Source organism: Diceros bicornis, chromosome 38 (assembly GCF_020826845.1).
Source record: "Diceros bicornis minor isolate mBicDic1 chromosome 38, mDicBic1.mat.cur, whole genome shotgun sequence".
Taxonomy (NCBI): Eukaryota; Metazoa; Chordata; class Mammalia; order Perissodactyla; family Rhinocerotidae; genus Diceros; species Diceros bicornis.
In genome coordinates, this window is record NC_080777.1 from 11,664,235 (window position 1) to 11,684,636 (window position 20,402).

Sequence of the window (20,402 nt, forward strand, 5' to 3'; positions counted from 1 at the left end):
CATCCATGTTATAGCATGTAACATTACTTCATTTCTTTATATGGTCAAATATACTATTTATTTGCTGTATGGATATATCACATTATTTGTTTGATAGACATTTGGATTTTTCCACATAAATCTATTTCTGACCATGACATCTGGGTGGGAAAATCAACCAAGAAATAAAACCAGCCACACCACACCCTTGTGTTGTCAGAAATCCGGCCTATGGAGCTGTAGGCCTCCCAGCCCTGGACAGAAGAAACACACTACTTAATGTATCACCTTCTAAAATACAAAGGAAGCATTTCCATCCAAGAATCCCCAAGAAGTATTATAAAACAATTCATTAACAAATAAGTTGCTTGAAGATTTTTAGTTTCAATACCTTTTCAAGGTCACAGTACATGATAAAATGAGGAAAAAGGAGTAAGAGGGCTTAATAGCTGGAAGACAATCTTTTATTAATCTCCATATTCACGGCATAGAGGTTACTGTCACTACTGCACTTCACTGAGTGCTCGCCAAGAGTCATAGGTGACCCCATTTGAGAAAGCACCACTACACAGTGGAGACTGAATTAAGTATCGCTAAAGGTGTAGGGGAGTTGGTGGAAAGTAGACAGGATTGGGCATCAGAACAGTTGCATTTCCTGCTCCCGCCCTTCTTAGATATGTGTTCTTGGACAGGTCACTGACTGGCCTACTCCTTGGATTTCTTATCTGTTAAATGGACCACTGTTACACAGACTGCATATTTTACAAGGTTAATACATATGAAAACTCGCTGTGAAGGATAAACTATAAAAATATCAGCAAGTGTTACCAGCTCCAAATCTTGTTAAGTTATTACATTTCCTCATTGGGCTCAGGTATGCAAGAAAGACTAACATTTAATAAGGGTAGAGATGAAAGTTCAAAAGTTTTCTAATAGTTCTTTACAATTTATTCCCAAAATCCTTTACTTGCTGGAGCCTCAAGTAAGGAAATCAAGCAGGTTTACACTATGTACCAAAGTCTTCTGAAATTTGGAGAGAGTTTGCAAGGACATCTGCTCCATCTTCTGTCTCTATACATTAAACTGCAAACATGAAGCCCCCAGAGAAGAATGAGCTATGGGATGCACTGATTCTTTCTTTTCTTTTTTTTTTTTTTTGTGTGTGTGTGTGTGTGTGAGGAAGATCAGCCCTGAGCTAACATCCGTGCCAATTCTCCTCTTTTTGCTGAGGAAGACTGGCTCTGAGTGAATATCTATTGCCAATCCTCCTCCTTTTTTTCCACAAAGCCCCAGATAGTTGTATGTCATAGTTGCACATCCTTCTAGTTGCTGTATGTGGGACGCTGCCTCAGCATGGCCGGACAAGCTGTGCATCGGTGCGTGCCCGGGATCTGAACCCGGGCCACCAGTAGCGGAGCGTGCGCACTTAACCGCTAAGCCACGGGGCCGGCCCCCACTAACTCATTTTCTATAGATGACCAGTCTTCAAAGGGATAGGAATGCCTTTAGTTTTGGAAATAGTCAAAAAAAATGGAAGAAAGAACCTCCTATCCGATCCTATGAATGAAGGTGTTTATCATGAGGTTGAAAATAAGAGAATTCAACAGTCCTAGTTAATTTCAATAGCATTAGAGCTTCAACATCTAAAAAAGGTAAATGTATCATATTTTAGGAAAACTAGAGAAGAACTGGAAAAACATTTCAGGGAGCCATGACACAAGTGTGGGACCACTGAAAGCTAGAAATGGAAGGCACCATAGCAATAATATAGTCAATGTCCCCAGCCCACTCCCCATCTGCCACATATGCCACAGTGTTTCATAGATGAGGCAACTATGGACAGAGGAAATGACAGGTCCAAAGTCACACAGGTAAGTTAATGGGAGACTTGGAACTAGAAATATGTCTCCTGATTCTCTATCAGAAGCCCTTTTAACTAAATTCTCTTTTCCTAACCTCTCTACTGACTGATTCAAACTACGTAACCAAAAGTCATCTCATATACTGTTCTTCTATTAGAATTCAGATTTTAGAGTTGATGGATCATATATTCCACTCTCTCATATCTTAGATGAAGAAATTGAGGACTAGAAACATTAAGGAAGTCTTCAAAGTCACACAGATAGAGTGATGAGCTAGGAATAGAACCAATAGCTCTAACTTTTTGGTCATTTTGTTCAATATTTTTCCCATCACGGTGCTGTTTCCTCTCCTGAGTATTCTAGTTTTTGACAGTGTTTGAAACTTTCCTTCTTTTTAGGGTGTGGCTGGGGTCTATGATCATCCCAAAGGAAGGTAGCAAACTACAGGGTGTCATCCAGGGCTCACTATTGCTTCCTTACTCCCACTTGGAAAAGTACAATATGGGCTTTACCACTAGACACCTTCAGATTCTCCTTTTGAGTTATTTGTGGATGAATAGCCCTGAAAATGCATTGAAAACATCTCTTTGAATGTTAAACAGATAAATTTGGGTAACTGACTACACCACCCCCTTCTAGATTTTAACTCGAGGGCCGAAACTAGGTAAAATTTATACCTAACACATTTTTAACGGGTTGAATGAATGCACTACCATGTACAAAGTCATATCCTAGTTCTAGTTTATGTAATCTGGTGCTTTATAACATGTGTTTCCAATAGAAATATGAAATATTACTATCTGACAACCTAGGAGAATGCATACTTACCAATAAACTAAATTGCCTGATTCCCCCTCATTATTAAAAAAAGCTCTTCCAATACAAAATTAAAGGGTGAACATCACTGGTGAAAAATGAGTGAGATAGTTGAAGTTTATTCAGTTTAATTAACACAGGCAAAAGAAATTAAAAATAAAGTAAAATCTTTCCAATTTCTTTGACTCCTGGGACTATCCTTTCTCCCCACTCAGGTAAAATTCAGCCTTATATTTTAAATCTATTGACCATCCTCAGTCTAGATCTATGTTCCCATCTGCTCCCTCAATACACTGTACATAACTTTATCCCAGGACCTGCCACATGATTTACTTATTCATCTCTCCAACTATGGCGAGATCTTGAGAGCAGGATTTAGTCTTATTCATTTGTCCATCTCTTATGTTTATCAACGGAGCCAAGGAGATGGTTTGGGCTCAATAAATATTTGTTGAATGAACAAAAGTTAGAATAAATAGGTGAGTAAATAAATATTGTCAGTTGATAGTGAAAATAAATGACTATCCCTCTACTTCTAATTGCCAGAACATGAAATATATACATATACCTACTTGTGGTAGCTCATTCTCAAAACCTAAACCATAAAATCCAAATCTCATATCAAACAGCATAACAGAAGAGACCAGAAAAAAACACTGTAGTATGTCATTCCATTTTCAGCAAACTTCAGAAATACAAGCTCTCCATCATTTGGGGAACTAGAGAGAAATAATGGTCCAATCTCAGCCAAACAGTGCTATTAAAAACACAAATGACTGAAGTCTATGTGCGTTCCAATTTCCCTTGTGATTCCAATTAAGATCACATCAATTAAGTGAACTTATCATTTTGCATCATGGAGCTCTTGAAAATTGTATAAAATTCAAGTTGGCATTTTCTCCCTTCCCTGATACGGAAGGAACATGATTGCATCACACTGATTGCATATTTAGCTCTCAAAGCAGCTGCATAAACATTATAAGCAATATAGCAAAACAGAAAAAAAATGTGTAGAGGCTGAAATCAAAGGACACATTTCTGAAACAGAGCATGCCATGGGCGGTTGATTCTAATTGAGAGATGATTCAGAATATGGATCCAGCAGAGGAGTGGGCACTGCAGGAGAGAATGGGATGATTATAAATTCCCCCCCAAATCCTAAAGTCAGAGTGTTTGTTCATAGACCCTTAAGTGAACTTCCCTAGTAACAGCATTACTGCTACCAGCAAGATGGACAAATTTCCCCAATGCCAGGCCACCCCCTGGGGCAGCATCTCTGAGATGGGAGTGTGGGAGGGGGATGGGCAATTGCCTGTAAAACATCCCTTGAAGAGAGGTCAGACTTTTGCTACCATCTTCCTACCCTTTAGAAAACCGCACAAAATGGCCAGAGGATCTCCAAAATAGCCTAACACAACTTCCCAGCAATGGCAGATCACAAACAAATGGTAACGGAGGTTCCCCCTTCTACCCATATATTAATCGTTGATAAGTACTCAGACTACGGCCTCATTTTATCAGAGTTAAAACACTGGCTCTGCCTCAGACTAATTTGCATGACCTTGAGTAAACTATTTATCCTCTTTGTTGCCTCCTTTATAAAACGGGGAAAATAATTGTAACTACGTGATCAAGTCGATGTGAGAATTAATGCAATAACGCATATAAAGCCCATTAGGAGCACAATACCCCTCAATAAATGGCAGCTGATCTCAACACTGCTTTCACATTGTTCTTCTTAGGAGATTGATCTGTTCAGTATCTGGGCTAGGGGTGCTCCTGAGTAATGAAATCTGTCCCCAGACTACACTCTTTCCTTCTCCCTCATAATACAGCCAAGCGATGTCCCAGAATTATAGGCAGGGCTATCAAGAGGCTCCTTTCCAAGTGGATAAAATGCATTTTCTCAGAGGAAATAAACGGTAGTTGGATCCCCAGACAAACACAAAGAATCTGCCTTAAAATACCCATAATGTGACTAAAAACAATACATATATAGTAGGAAAATGGCAGAAAATCATACTGCTATAAATACTCAGGATGGCCTTTCAGCTACCTTTGGGGTTAAGTAGGCTACTGTAAGATAGTCCACAAACTTGCATAATATTATTATTCTGTATTTTGGGTAAGAACTGATTTGTAATTGGAGCATGCTTTTATTTACGTCTAGGGGACTTAACGCAGCAAGATGGGTTGGATAGAGAGAATATCTCCATTTTACAGAGAAGGCAACTGAGGTCCAGAGAGGCTGTTACTCGGGTGAAGCTTTAGGGATAAACATGATATCAACGTTCTAGGTCCCAACAAGCTCTAAAAATTACAAAAGAGAATGGAAGTAAATCCACCGCAATGTTCATTGTGGTTTCTCTGAGAGGCTGGATTACTGGTGGTAGTAATTTTTTTCTTTGTGCTCTTCTATACTGTCCAAATTTTCTACAAAGAACATCTTATAGGATACAGTGAGCATATTATTATTTTTAAAGAATTATTTTAAAAATTCTGCTCAAAATTCAACCATTGCATAAAACCTTTCTAAACTAATTTCATTTATTTCTCACCATACCATTCACTCAGAGCTCATAGATTTGACTCTTGATAATTTGTACATACTCTTTCTTTCCCATTTCTGTTCCTTTCCCTTCTCCTTCCCTTCTTCCCCCCCATTTCTCCCTCCCTCTTTATCGTTCTTTCTTTCCTTTAAGTTCATATAATATGACAGCTTCTGTGCCAAGAGATATAAAAATTCCACAAGTGCAAAAATAACAACAAAATTCTAGTTGTTAAAAATTCAAACAATATCAAGGTTCATGGGGTAAAAGTTAAAATATTCTTTTATAACTTCTTCCCCTCTCCCCAAATCCCATCCTTCTGTACCTATAGGCTGCAACTGTTAAATTTGGTACATAATTTTAAATCTCTCACATTTAAGTACATATTATATATGTATATGACTATGTATTTGTATGCATGCATATTGTTTTTTTTTAAACAAATGAACTCAAAAATCATTTTCTTTCCTGCAAAGCAATTGTGATTATTGCCATGGGATGTTAGTGTTTGACTCTAGTCAAAGGCCTGCAGGTGAGAGGGACCAGATTGAAAGGCCGTTTCTAGGAGTGTCCTTGTCCGAAGGCTGTGGGCTATGGTGACATTCATGCAACCTCAGCCCTGTCCAGGCCTCACTATGTGGCCACACGTACAGTAGCAGCACAAATGGGCCGTTGGCCGTTGAGCCTCCTGATGACAGGTGCAAGTGCGCTGTATAACATGTGCTCTCTAAAAATAGGATCAAGAAGGAAAGGGTCTCACGTCCAGCCCTCTGAGTGGCCAATAATAAAATATTCACCCTGTTAATACTTAGTGGAAACAACACTATTTCAACATAATGTCACCTGTGTCCACACTGACAGTTGTATTGAGCTCTTTGAGAAATCAGCTAGTCAGTTTGATCACAGTAGTAAATTGAGGATCTCCTAAATAGCATTAATCACAAGATATCCAAAGAAAAAATGTGAGAATATTGAATGTGTTTTGCAGGTTGAGATCTGATTCTTTCAATTTTCTAAGGCAAGTTTTGCCTGAGATGCTCTCCTCTCCTATTAGCCCTTGTTAGTTGTAACTTTTCCCTTATTTGCCAAACTTCTGCAAACATAAGGAATTCTTGCCTATCATTTTGAAAGTTCTGAGGGAAGAAAACACTAGACTCCTGCTTCCTGCATCCCATTTTCATGACAAAAGAGGAGAAAAGAATGCTTCTATACGAGTTGATTTGGGGGGATAGATTCTAAAACCAGTACCACTAACCATCTAGATTGAGGTAAGTACCTCACTTTGGTATGTCCAAGGAAAATGTGAGCACAGAGTACTCAACAAATAAAGATGTTCATCTAGTGAGCAATTGGCTAAGCACCTGTTAGCTCTGTCATATTAGGCAGCCTGGGAGGGGTCCACCAGGGTCCTTAACATAGAGTGGTATGCAGGTGCTATATAATGGGATTATACACTTGGCATCTTTCCTTGGTCACACTCCCAAATCTTCTTCCTACTTTGATAATCCAAGTCAGAACCGACCTGGTATTATGACTAGCAGCCTTATTTTTACTGCTAAACAAAAGCATGGAAAAGATTAGCTGTAAGACAGAGTGAAAGGTGGATATTTGGTTATCCATTGATAATTACATAAGATAAAATATCAATGTTAAAGGAAAACTTCACTCTAATCATTCCAAACGCCTTGGGTGTGCAGATGTCTCAATCTTATAGAACAGTTCATTGCTTCCCTATAAAAGGGTGCTTCTTTATACTAGTTTGGAGGAGAAAGCTATCTAGCTAATTGAGACGAAACTGTTTATACTAGATTGGAAGAAGTTGGACTAGTGCGGAAGAGGCAGATTTTAGGGGTGAGCCACACTATAAATTACCCATGAAAACTTCCTCAGTAATTCAGATCTACTTCTGAACTCTATCCCATCTGAATTCTACCATTTTAGTTGTATTTTACACTGTCTAGTTGTTACACGTGTTTATATCTTATCTTCCCAACCAACTTCTAAGTTCCTTAAGGTCAGGCACTATACCTGTCTGCATTTAGATGACCTCTTATTGAGTCTTTGGTAAATCCTCTTAGGTTGGCTTGGGAAGCAATTGCCGAGAAGCCTGTGTGGAGTGTGACGTGTGAGCATGCGCACGCACCCCTGTCCTCACCAGGACTCTTGCCCAGCTCGCTCTCCTCCGCTGCGCCGTGACCCCGCGTTGGGGCAACAGTCCTTGAGGAGAGAGCAAACCACTGGGATCTGCATACGCTCCACCCAGTCTATGACTTGTGCCTCTAAACTTTCCAATTCACCTTCAAAGTCACAATCAGTTCCCTGAGTAGGGAATTTCCCCGGCTGGAAGCGCATGGACCTGGGCCCACATTCCTGGATGTCACAGTGATTACTCGGCCATCTGTAGCGGGGAGTGAGGGTGCCTGGAACATCTGGGCTGCCTTGGGATCAACAACGTCTCCTTCATGTGCCCAGCCTCCCTCATGTGACCTCCCCATGGGGGCAGGCCAGGTCACAGGGTGAACTGGAACTATTTTTGAGAAGGCATTGGCAGAAGGTCATCTCCTCCACTGCCCAAGTACTCCACATTCTCCATTTTCCATGCCAAGACTTTGTAGAGCCATTGAAATAGGAGTAAGAGAAGGAACAAGGCCAGAGGGCGGAGGGAGAGTATGCCGACTCCCATGGTAGGAGTCTGGAGCCTGATCCTGGTGAGGACTCGGGGTGTCTTCAGAGGCCTCCTTCCTGGGTCCTGTGCTTCAGTCTGCGTCTGTAACATGGAGCGGGACAACTGCCTTTACCTACATCACTGAAAAGTAGGGAAACAGTTAAAAGAATATTAAAATGTGCCGGTAGAAGTGCTTCCTATGCTAAAAAAAATTATTAAAACTCATTCAATATACAGGGGACTTTCAGCTGCATGGCTGTTTCTCTTAGTTGTTGGGCCTGGAGTATTTATTCATTATCTACTCCATTTGTATGGTTGTTGAAATATTCTGAATTGCGTTTACACTTATTGACTCATCATATTGAAACAATCCTGAAAGAGAGAAAGAGAGATCTTCTTCTCGTTTTATGGAAATTGAGGTATAAAAAGGTAAAGTGACCTAGCCAGAGTCACAGAGAAAGTTCATGACAGGGACAGGGCCTGACCCTGGAGGAGAAATCAGTGCTATTTCTTTAGGTTCTTTTCTTTTCTGAAGGCATGAATCAATCTATTTTAATTTCAGAATCGTTAGTTACTATTCAGGATAACTGGCTTTCGCTGAGTGCAGGGAAGACCGTACATTTCCCGCTGCCCTTGTGGTTAAGTGAGTCTTGTGACTAGTTCTAGATGAGCAGAACCCTCAAGAGCCAGTGCATAATTTACTGAATTCTCTCTGCCAGCTACACCAGCCAAAATGCTTCAGATTCTTAAGGCTCTCCATTGACCAGAGATGGACATATAGTATGAGAAAGAAACAGACCTTTGTTATTTCAAGCCACTGAGATTTTGGAGTTGTTAGTTGCTGCAGCATAACCCAACTTACCCTGACTGATAAAGGATCATGAAAATAAATTTAAAAGTCCCAGAGAAGGATAGCATTAGAATTTTTGATTAGAAAGAACCTAAGAGATAATTTTACATGAAGGAAGTTGAGGGCCAGGTTCCCTGACCCCCATCTCTGCTCAGAATTATTTCTACTTTAATATAGAGTTATTAGAGTGCATTTAGTCCAACTAAATTCTGAGTATTTCTAAATATCCCTCTTTCAGACAGTACCAGGTGGTCTTTGAGTTACCCACTTGAATATCTACTTGGATACCTCTAGCAATGGGGAATTTGTCATACTCCCAAAACATTTCCTTTCTTTTTTTTTCCTCCCCAGCAATCAGTGGTAAAAAGTTGTTCTTAAGTCAATATTTTCCTGTAACGTACATTCAATTGCCCCTGTTCTTTCCTCCAGAGCCACAGAGAACATGTGTCATTCTTTTTATATAATCCTTCTGAATAATTTAAACAGCATGAACGCTCTAAATTATTTCCCCATGTTGAACACTCCCCAGTTCCTTCCATCCTTCCTTATGTTGAATTATTTTGAGGTCCTTTATCATTCTATCTTTTTCATCAAGACAGGTGCAGTCTGTAAATATACTATTAAAAATATGGCACCCAGGAGTACACAGAGTACTATTGAAAGTGTAATTAACTCATGTGAAATGAAATGATACTATTATGTTCTGAGTGTCCTAGCTCCATTCAACCTAAATTTAACAAAAACAAAAGGCCCCAACTTAAATGCATCAATTTTAGATCCTGATTCTTTCCTTACAATATTAGCTACACCCTTAGCTTGGTGCTATTCCCCACTTGTAACTACACACGCTCTAGGAAATCATCACAGTCATCGATATAATGTTGAACTGGACATTGGCCAGATGGAGTCTTAAGAAACACCAATGAAGACATCAGTCTGGTAGTAAAGATTCTTGGGGTTCAGTCCCCAAGCATTTGCATGTTCTTCTAGCTGTATTATTATGTAGCTTGCACGGCTCTGTCCAGTATACAAGGTCATATGAGAGAATCCATGAGTCCTTTGCCAAATTACAGAATATGATGTTTACTCTATTCCCCTAACATGCCAGTCTAGTGATAACCCGTCACAAAAGAATATGTGGTTAGTTTGTTATGCTCTGCTTTTGCTAAACCCATACTGGTTACTGGTGACCACTTCTCCATTTCTAAGTACTCATAACCTGTTCTAGAATACTATTTAGGATTAATAACATGTTTGTCAGTTTATCTATATTTTTCCCCTTTGGAAGTATTGTGCCATCATTTATCCAACATGTGTTCTGTTCTCCATGTTTTCCTGAAGAAAACAGACTCTGAGTTAGCAATGTTATTTATATATATCCCCTGAGTATCCTGAGATGAAATTTGTTACAACCAACAGACATAAACACACCAAGAGCGTCTGGTACTTTCTTACAATGCTTTTACACTTATTCTAGTGAATATTTGTTCTATTTGTTCCTGTCTGAAAAATCATTCTCCTATCAGAGAAGACAGGTATGAACTAAGAGTTTATAATCTAGTGAACTCAAGAACCTAGGGATCCCCCTTTTTAGGGGTTCATGAATTTTCACACACAATTTTTATGACTACTTACTATATGCTGTGTGTCTCCTCTTTCTTCATCTCTTCACCACTTAATATCTCTTTCTCCCCGCTTGCTCCCCCCCTCCTAAACCTTTTGCCATCTTTGGTCTACAGCTTAATAAGATTCTCTAAAGGGTCTATGATCCTCTATATGTTAATGAAAAAGAGAAAATATCTCTTATCTTTATCCCTGGTGCTTAGCTAAATCCTCTGGGTCGTGGGATATCCAATAGATTTTAGTGAGTAAATGAATACTTGAGTGTTGTTGCCTCTTTTCCAAGACAAGGAGCTGCAGTTTTCTCATTTTTATTCGTGCTCCAAATGTGTTTAAAAAACAAAAAGAGTCCTTTTCCCCTTCTGAACTCTCTTTAAGCTTTAGTTCTTCTGATACTATGCCTGCATGCATGTTGTACTCTTTTTTATAAATTATACTGCTTTAATGATCTTATTTTTGGTCACATGAGTTCACATTGATTCTCTAATAAAATACTTCTTGCTTGTGTTCATGGGATGAACGTCATGGATAGTTAAGAGCCCACTGGTGACCCTTGACAGTGAGTTACTCAGATCTCCCTTTCAGAGGACCAGTGGTAAGAAGCATAATTACTGACAGCTTCCTGACTGCTATATCTTCAGTTCTGTCCCAGTGTTCATGCAGTCACCTTGCTACCCTCAAGCTGCTCCCAGTCAATGCCTGTAATGGTGGGGCTACTCTGCAAATGATGAGGCAATGCTAGACTTATCTAACAGGCAATTTCTGCTCAGGGACTGCCCATTGACTTGGCTGAAGTTTGTCAAAGCCATCCTATACAGCTGTCTTAGTATAGTCTAGCTTGATAACTCCACTCCTTAGGGAGAACCGGTCCCTTGCTTGTCTCTCAGATATAACAATCTGTGATGGAGTGGAAGAAAGGAGGTCAGAGACTCCAGACCCGGCCTGTCAACTGATTCCTCACCTTTCCAGTCTTTGACTTTCCAAGTTCTCAGTGAGGAGGAGAGGGAGAGCCAAGCTAAGTGCTATGTTCATGATCTGAGCCATCTTGCCTTTTGGGGAGCCAAGGGGTGATGGTCTTTTCTTTTGCTCTCGGATGTTTCACTCTTTTTCATTTAGTTTTCATCAGCAAAACTAATGATATTTGAGATGACGAAATCTGCCTTTCTCCCATTTCAGGATGTCTTTTTCTATCCCCATCCCAGGTCTGCTTGGGGAAAAATGGTCAGACCTCAAGAGATATTTTGAAAAGAATCGGCAGTTAAGGATTCTTGTGTTTGAATATAGATCGCTGTTTTGAAATTTCCTCGCATGAGAAACCAGCTTGTGACATTGCCTAAAATGGGTCCAGTCAGCAGCATGTAGAACTCCAGACATGGTCAATAAACAGAGGATCCTCCTTTCTAGGGAAGTCAGTCTCCAACTGATGTGCAAGTAGGAGGAAAAACTAAAAAGACAAAAGAAACAAAACCCAACCATTAGCATTTGAAAAGGCACTTTGATTTCTCCACGTGACCTTTGAAGCACCGATTGTTAAAGTAGAAATAATCAGAGTGCAAGATGCAAAGTGGTGATAAAACATAAAAGCCATTATAAAACATGAAAGCCCATATTGAGGGAAATATGATTTCAAAAAAGACAAAGTATTATAGTACTTATTGCTGTGTTTGGCTGTCGTCTTGCCATCTAAGGTGGAAAAGGCTCCAAAATGCAGGCGATTATTATTAACCTCTCTAATTACAAAACCAAAGTCTTTGTTCCATATTGTATAAATTTCTGTAATAAGTAAGCATGATGGGGGAGGTTTTATAGTCAGGAATTCTTTTAAGCCTCCTGAAACCACTCCATTTGGGGAGCCCTCTATTCTGCCAATGATCAAGTTCTGTGAGTTAATCAGGCCTCCTTCTCCAAGTCCTTTTTTTTTTTGTGAGGAAGATCAGCCCTGAGCTAACATCCATGCCAATCCTCCTCTTTTTGCTGAGGAAGGCTGGCCCTGAGCTAACATCAGTGCCCATCTTCCTCCACTTTATGTGGGACGCCACCACAGCATGGCCTGACAAGCGGTGCGTCTGTGTGCGCCCAGGGTCCGAACTCGGGCTGCCAGCAGCAGAGTGCACGCACTTAACCGCTACACCACGGGGCCGGCCCCTCCAAATCCTTTATTTATTCTGGTCCCAGGAACAAAATGCTCTTCCCGTCTCTACATGTGGGTTTACAGAACAGATCCATGTATGCAATAAACCAGCTACACTCCCTCCCTGTAGTTTCTCCTTCAATTTGCTTCCTGGAGATAAGTGGGTATAACGCTCTTTGTAGGACTTTGGACAAATACCAGGGAAGAAGGGATAAGTTAAAGCATATGTTTTAAAATCTGCTCAGTTGGATAAGATACCAAAGCAGGTTTCATTTCCTCACCAAGGAAGCTCATCCTCTGTACCTAGTATTATTATAAATTGGAATGAACACACATCGTTACCTACAATTACACAACCCATGTGGACACCATGTCAACTATTTTTGCATTTCTGCAATGCTTCTAACATTTAAAACATTTTCATGGTCTGCAACCTGGGAAACTGACTCTTTTCAAGGCTTTAATTTCTTTCTGGAAAAGCAAACATTGCTTAAATTTAATCTAATAATAAACTGAAGACTCAAGAAGACTAGAATTTTGATCCCTGTACACGAAGAGAAAGTAACCTACTGTCTGTATGTTTGGAGAGGCAGGCAGCCACAAAAATGCTTGAATGAGTTATCCAGAAGGTTAATAGAGAGCAACACCTGAGAAACTGTGTGATAATAAAGAGTAACAAGTAAAAGGATACAGAGTTGGGAGATTCTGTTCCTGAGTTTTGTAATTCCTACTTGCTGTTGTCATTTCCTTCAGCTTTTGGCTTAAATGTGACTTACCTAGGAAACTCTTCCTGACTAGTCCTGCCCCATGGTGAGTTCTCTCTTATCCATTTCTGTTTACCACTTATTCAAGATTTGGTCCTGGATGATCACATACTTGCTCAATGAGTATTCTATCCTTGGTTGTTTTAGGTAGATGATGGTGGTGGTGATAATGATATTTTCCTGATTAATGACAATTTAGGAGGGAAAAAAACACTCCTGGTGAGTAGAGACTTTGTGGTCCATTTCTCTTGGCTCTCTTTCCTTCTCATTTTTATCCTCCTCTGTGTTTAATACTTAATAGGTATAACATAAGCACCTGGTCACTGGGTAGGCACATCAGCCACCTGGAACAGGCTCCAACACCTCTCTAAGTCCTTGTTACTCCGTGAGTAGTCTGAGGACCAGTTACATGGACATCACCTAGGAGCTTCTGAGAAATGCAGAATCCAAGGCCCCACCCCAGGGCTGAACTATGATCTATATTATCAGGAGATCTCTGGATGATTCCTATACACTTTACAACTGTCTATCTCTATTTATATGTAACATTTAACTGGTGATGAACCATAATATCTTGGCTTTCTGTGGCTGTGGCTTTTGTAAAGCCTTATAGAGCTTAAGTGTGTCCCATACATCTTATAGTGCCTTTGGACTGTTCAGTATTGTTTCACATATGTTAATCTTATATCCTTAAGCTGACTGTAAATTCCTTGAGGGCAATTTATATCCTTTGTGTCTCCTTAAATCCTGTTGGTGCTATGCCCATTGTGGTACTCATTAGATACTAACAGATACTAACAGCTAATGGGCCCAGCCCCGTGGCCCAGTGGTTAAAGTTCCGCATACCCGGCTTCGGTGGCCCGGGTTCTCAGGTTCGGATCCTGGGCTCAGGCCTCCTCCACTCACCGGCCATGTTGTGGTGGTGACCCACATACAAAACATAGGAAAATTGGCACAGATGTTAGCTCAGGGCTAATCTTCCTCAAGCAAAAAAAAAAGAGGAGGACTGGTAACGGACATTAGCTCAGGGAGAATCTTCAGGAAAAAAGAAAAAAAAAATTAAAAGAAAAATACTAAGAGCTAATACTTGAGAAGTGATTTTGTTAGACATTTTGCTGAGCACTCTCACACATTATCTCATTGAATGCTCATAATAACTCTGTGAAGAAACTACCGTTCCTTTTTCATTTTATAGCGAGGAAGCCAAGGTCTTGGAGAACACAGTAAATTGTTGATGAGACTTGAATCCCTGTCTGTTAGACTCAGGAGTCTGAGCTTTTAGCCACTGTGTCACGTTGCTAACTCATTGATTGACCAATAAACAAAACTCTGCTTCTGGAAGTAGACAAACATATTTGGTGTTAACCTGATACAATGGAACCGAGGCTTGCTTTTTTCTGGCCTACACGCTGTCCTGATAGAAATATTTCTCAAGGAAAAAAAGCAAAACTTCCCCTCTGCCCCTCCCCAATCTTCTCCACATCCCTCCTATCCCAATTTTCTGCCTCCTGCTATGTTTATTAACTCCCTTCTCCCCTCTACTCTCCCTTTTTGGTTTAAGACCCCAGCCCATGTCCTAACCTTGCGTGAGTCCTCCTGCCTTCTCGGCCATCCGAGGAAAGCATTTGGACTGGCCTGGCTGAGGGGCACCACATGAGGAGATTTTTCAGGTCACAGACTGTCTGGGCTTTCTCCGCCCAAGTGGATGCATTTGCAGAGCGGACGGATGACCTTTCGTTCCCGAACAGCCAGAGGGCCAATCAGTCTGTTCTTGCTCCACTGAGAAAACTGAATTGAGTATTCGCCACTTGAAATGAGAGTAGAGAATAAATAACTATAAAAATAAACAGACCCCAGCCCCCTCAGAGCTCAGACAAAGCTGAACCACTTTGTATTTTCGGGCACCCTGAGTCTGGCAGATGATCGAGCCTTTTCTCGTGCTTCCTCTGACAATGTGAAGAATCACTTCACTGGAAGAGATTCCCGCCAGGCCAGTGAGCATGGGCACATTTGCACCCCAGCCGCATGCTGCCCCGGGCATGTTCTCTTCTTTTGGTAGTGCTAGGGCCGTTCGTTTCCGCTTGGACGGCAGGCAGAATGCTTATGTAACCATCACCTGCCGGGAGTCACTGACCTACGCTCTTGTCCTGGGCAGCCACACTACCTCGACAGACGTGATCGTGAGGCCACGGGGCACCCAGGGCAGCTTTGTCAGAATAGATCTTGCAGAAAACATGGACTCCAGCATGAGCAGGGGCCAGGAGAGACAATGCTCTGGGACAACTCCCAATGGGAAAGACAGTGCTCAGGTGAGCTCTCCCACTCAGAAGGGCCCCCAAGGATGTGCTGATGCCATAGCAGAGCAAAGGCATCAACTACTTCTGTCTTTGAAGGCCAGTAAGTCACATTCCATGCAAAAATGACTATAACTAATGATTTCTATGTTTAAAAACTTTCAGTCAGACAGTCTTGCTTAAATCTATTTGGGAAGTACCTAGAATTAGGAATCAGGGAATCTACATGGACCATTCAGCTCTGGAGTTCACTATCTGTACACCTTGGGTAGATCACTGGCTTTCTGAGGGTTTCCATTTCCCTATATGGCAGGTTGACCTAGTTTTGCTGGCCTATCAGGTGGCTTCAAATTCTAGCATCCTCTGATTTTAGTGGCCTCAACTTCAGGTGACTGCTTCTTAAGATCATTTTGTCCACCCAGGACTCAAAGAGAGAAAAAGAGATATGACTAAAAGGGAATGTAGCTTATAACCCAACTCTCCTTCTACATCTGCCTGCACATTTAAATTCACCAGTGACAACTAAATACACTAAATACAGCTAGAAACCTTCCCAAGTTTGTTGGGCCCGTGTCAATGTACTGATCCAAAATCTGACGCAAGTTCATTTCATACTTCATCCACATTGGGCTCTATCACCCCCTTCTTGTGAATAAGGAGGGAAATTAATTTAAAAACCTTTCTAGAAGAAATTGCCTTTGCACTCCAGCCACTGACCTAAGTGTTGAAATTCAATTAAATTAGGAGAGATCACAATTAAGATGCCATTTAATTATTCCTCATTTTATGTAAATGAGATTTCTGATGGCAAAGAATCAATAAACTTTGTTTAAGCAGCTCATCGGTTGCCTATCTAAGTGCTGTTTTGTCCCTTCTTCACTAAATCCCTAATCTCACAAGCCAAATGGAAGAAGTGTTCCTGGAAATTCAAAGATTGAAATAATGAAGCCACTCAGCTTTTCCCCACAACGTCATAGATAGGACTGCTGCACCAATTATTTTCTAACTCAGAGCTTATTTTATTTCAAAGCCCCTTACGCAGCCCAGTGAAGTTCCTAATAAACGCTACTCTTATTCAAATGCCTGAAAGAATTCTAAAGTGATTTGAAAGACATTTCTGCATCTTGTAGAAATTAATCTTTGTAGAAGTCTGCCCTCATGCAGCCAATTCCACGCTCTGTCAAAGATATATTTGGGTCAGCAACTCAAAACACAGAAGTAATAGTCATTATCCCTATAGGAGGGAATACAGATGAATTTTCAAATATCTGTTGGGCATCTCATTTGTAGTGAATTCATTTAAAAGCAAAATTATAAAGATCTGTTGACCTATTACTGCTAGTGCCACGATAATGTGTCATGAGCCACCCTAAAACTTAGTGGCGTCAATAACAGTCATTTATTCTCAAGCTCATAGGTAGGTTGGCATGTCGTGCTTCAGCTGATCCAGGCTGAGTTAGGCCAGATAGCTGTGCTGCAGGCTGCAGGCTTGGCTCCAGGCTGGAGATTGGGTACTCCACATGCAGTTTAGTAGGGTCCAAGCTGCAGGGGCAGCAGCCACCAGGGCAGAGTCTTCTTGTGGTGACTCACTAGAAGACAGAGCAAGGCAGAGAAAACTACAAAAGCATGTTTCAGGCCTCTCTGCTTGGGTCCTGACTGCTGATATCCCATTGATCAAAGCAACTGACATGGCCAGTCCAATACCAACGGGAAGGGAAAGCACACTCCACCCTCTATGGGAGGGGAGAGTTTTTACTAAAGAATAACCCAAACCGTCCCAAACATCTTTAGCTCAGACATTTAAAAACCCAAATACACGAGCCCAGATATGTCTGATTCTAGTGTCCCCGTTATTCTAGGTTTTTAAACCTGTGTTTATTAAAAGTCAGTAGTATATAAAGATATCTAAATAAAGCAGCTATAGCTTTACTAATAGCTTGTTTTCATTTAGAACTTTCTTCTTAAAGCTCTCTGCTTCATTTTTTAGTGCATGTGGTTAATATTTTAATAAGGAAGAGATAAGTGGGATGTTTATTTTCCACTCAATCTTTGGCTTAGAGTTAGAGCTCTCCCAAGATGGCTGTGAGATTTCTAATCAACTTGGTGTCAAAACCCCTATAAAAGATTTTCCTTATATGTCAGTGGCTTTTTTTTTTTTTCATCACAGAGATAAGCATTTTACTCTTTTAGAGTTAAATGGAGAGACTTATCATTTCTTCTGTTCTCTTTCCCTTCGCTCTTTGGATACCCTCCCCACAAGACCTCAGCACAGGGAGCAGCTCAGAATTACATACCAGCAATGACCATGTACCAGCATAATGAGCCCAACTCCTGTCCTCCCCAGGCTGCCTGTTGTCTTCACCTAACTTTCTTTTGAAGAGAAACTCCATTGTTCACTACTGATTTCTGCTTCCTTGGTCCTCTTAGGGCGGTTTCTCAATGTTGGCACCAATGACATTTTGAGCCAGAAAACTTTTTATCATAAAGGGTCTGCCTGTGCACTGTAGGATGTTTAGCAGCATCCCTGGCCTCTCCCCACTAAACCCAGTAGTACTCTTCAGTTGTGGCAACTAAAAATGTTTCCATCCCTTGACAGATCAAATCATCAAAATTGTCCCTGGTTGAGAACTGCTCTTTCACAGTAGACAACAGTTAATTCTGATACAAAGCAGGAACATTTCTGAACTTATACCAGAATCTTTTCTGAAGAACAGATTAAATGAACCTTAAAACAGAATCCTGACTAAAGTGTATTATAATCTAAAGCTTTTTTTAAATTGAAATGTACATGTACTCATTAAACAGTTTTTAGAAAATATATAAAAGATAGTCCTGCCACCCAGAGGGCCTCTGAAATGAGTGATGGTAACTCATGATCCCCAACAAGACAGCGCTCACGTGTGCCAGGCATGAACTATGTACTTTACATACTCAGTAATGTTCACAAACACATGAACTAGCTACTATTAATATTATCATTTTACACATGAGGAAACTGAGGCACAGAGAGGGTGTAAGTAATGCACGTGAGGTCCCAACAGCTAGCAAGATTCAAGCTAGGACTGGAGTTCTGCGTTCTACGTCTCTCAGGAAGGAGGCCTTGACGCTGCACTCTGCTGGATCATGTGTTGTTTCAGAGTTTAAGATTCTCCTCAGGACTTTTCGCACTTTTTTTTTTTTTGGGAGGAAGATTGGCTGTGAGCTAACATCTATTGCCAATCTTCTTCTTTTTGCTTGAGGAAGATTGTTGCTGAGCTAACATCTGTGCCCACCTTCCTCTATTTTGTATGTGGGACACAGCCACAGCATGGCTTGATGAGCAGTGTGTAGGTCCATGCCCAGGATCCAAACCCATGAACCCCAAGCCACCAAAGCAGAGCACTCGAACTTAACCGCTATGCCATCGGGCCAGCCCCCTTTTCACACATTTTTTGCGTGAAAAATTGTACCAGAGAGAGGGTTTGAATAAGGACCCCTTGAAACGAAGCAGAGTGATATTCTACGAGGTAGAACCTACCACATCCTGCTTTATTGCTCCCACTTTAAGCACTAGCCTGGGACACCTGTGCTGCTTGCCAAGGGGTCACCTCATGGGCAAAGGAAAGAGAGGCCCAAATGAAGTAATCTGAGGAATTCCAAACCCCTTAGGAACTGAAATATCTACCCCTGACCTACCACAAGGCCTGAATTTCTTACCAATCGTAACTTTTTGTCTTCAAGAGTCTGTCATTGAAATGGGTGGTGGTGGTGGAGAAGATGTGTGCAGTGATGGCAGCTGCTCACCTGGATGTGGACAGGAGTGCGCCTCTCCCAAGCTGGGCAACAGGCACACCCCCTCCAGGCTCCTCCTCAACCAGCTGGTGTCCGTCTGCATCGTCTTCCTCAACAAAATGATCCTCAACGTGAGCTTGACCCCATTGTGTCTTGCAGCCACTTGGCTGGACCTCTACTTCTGCCAGAAGTTGGACATCTTTTCCTCCAAAAGTCTGCCGCTCCCCCAAGCCCTTCCTCCTGGCCTTCAGCTTCTGTGGCTTCCTAGTCTTCACCACCTCTCTCTGCAGGACAGCACCGTAGGCACCTATTAGCTGGTCAAGGCCATGGCCCTGGGGCTAGGTGGCCATCACAGCCATTCAGAACTTCTCCACTGGAATATAATTCAACGCTGCTTCCTGTAACTTCAGGTACAATCCCAAATTCTTATTATGATGTGAACTTTAATTATGATGTGAACTTTAATGTTCTCAGAATGGTATTTGCTGCTCCAGGTGTTTTGGTTCCATCCCTTTATCCAGCATGGGTAGGAGGTAAACAGCATGAGTTGCTCATGCATACCATGCAGCTGCAGTAATACCAGGCACCTATGTCTTCCGCTGCATTGTTGGTGGCTGTGATCTTCCTTGAGTCAGTGTGTGGAGGAGAAATTTGTGGTCTCTGGTCAGTTTCTGCTTTGCCTATTGCTGGAATAACACCCATCATGGTGAACTTATCAATTTACTGGATCACTGGGTACACTTCAACAGTCACCTATGACAGGTTTGAGTACTTCAAGGTCTGACTTGCTTTGTTTGGAGGACACATTTTATTTAAAGATCACTGTCAACTAAGCAGAGTCTTGGTATTTTACGTAATTATCTGTTATTCTTGCTGATGCCCATTTTAAACTCACTAAACAGGAAGGAAGGAAGTATAAATTGGTACAAGATACACAACTGGATTTTCATGGAGAAAAGAAAGTCACCCTGAGAAGAAAAAAAATGTTAAGTATGCCAGTTACTCTCAAAGAAGTAAGAAAAATTTACATTGCAAGATTTATTGAATAGTAGTTTGCAAGATGTAAGACAAAGGAAATTTTATTTATAAGTATGACCTTCA

At 41.1% G+C, this 20,402-nt stretch overlaps 1 pseudogene; it reads left to right on the forward strand.

Annotated features, from left to right (window-relative positions):
• Positions 1-15,236: 15,236 nt before the first annotated feature.
• On the forward strand, positions 15,237-20,178 carry LOC131399547 (solute carrier family 35 member E3-like; annotated as a pseudogene).
• Positions 20,179-20,402: the final 224 nt, after the last annotated feature.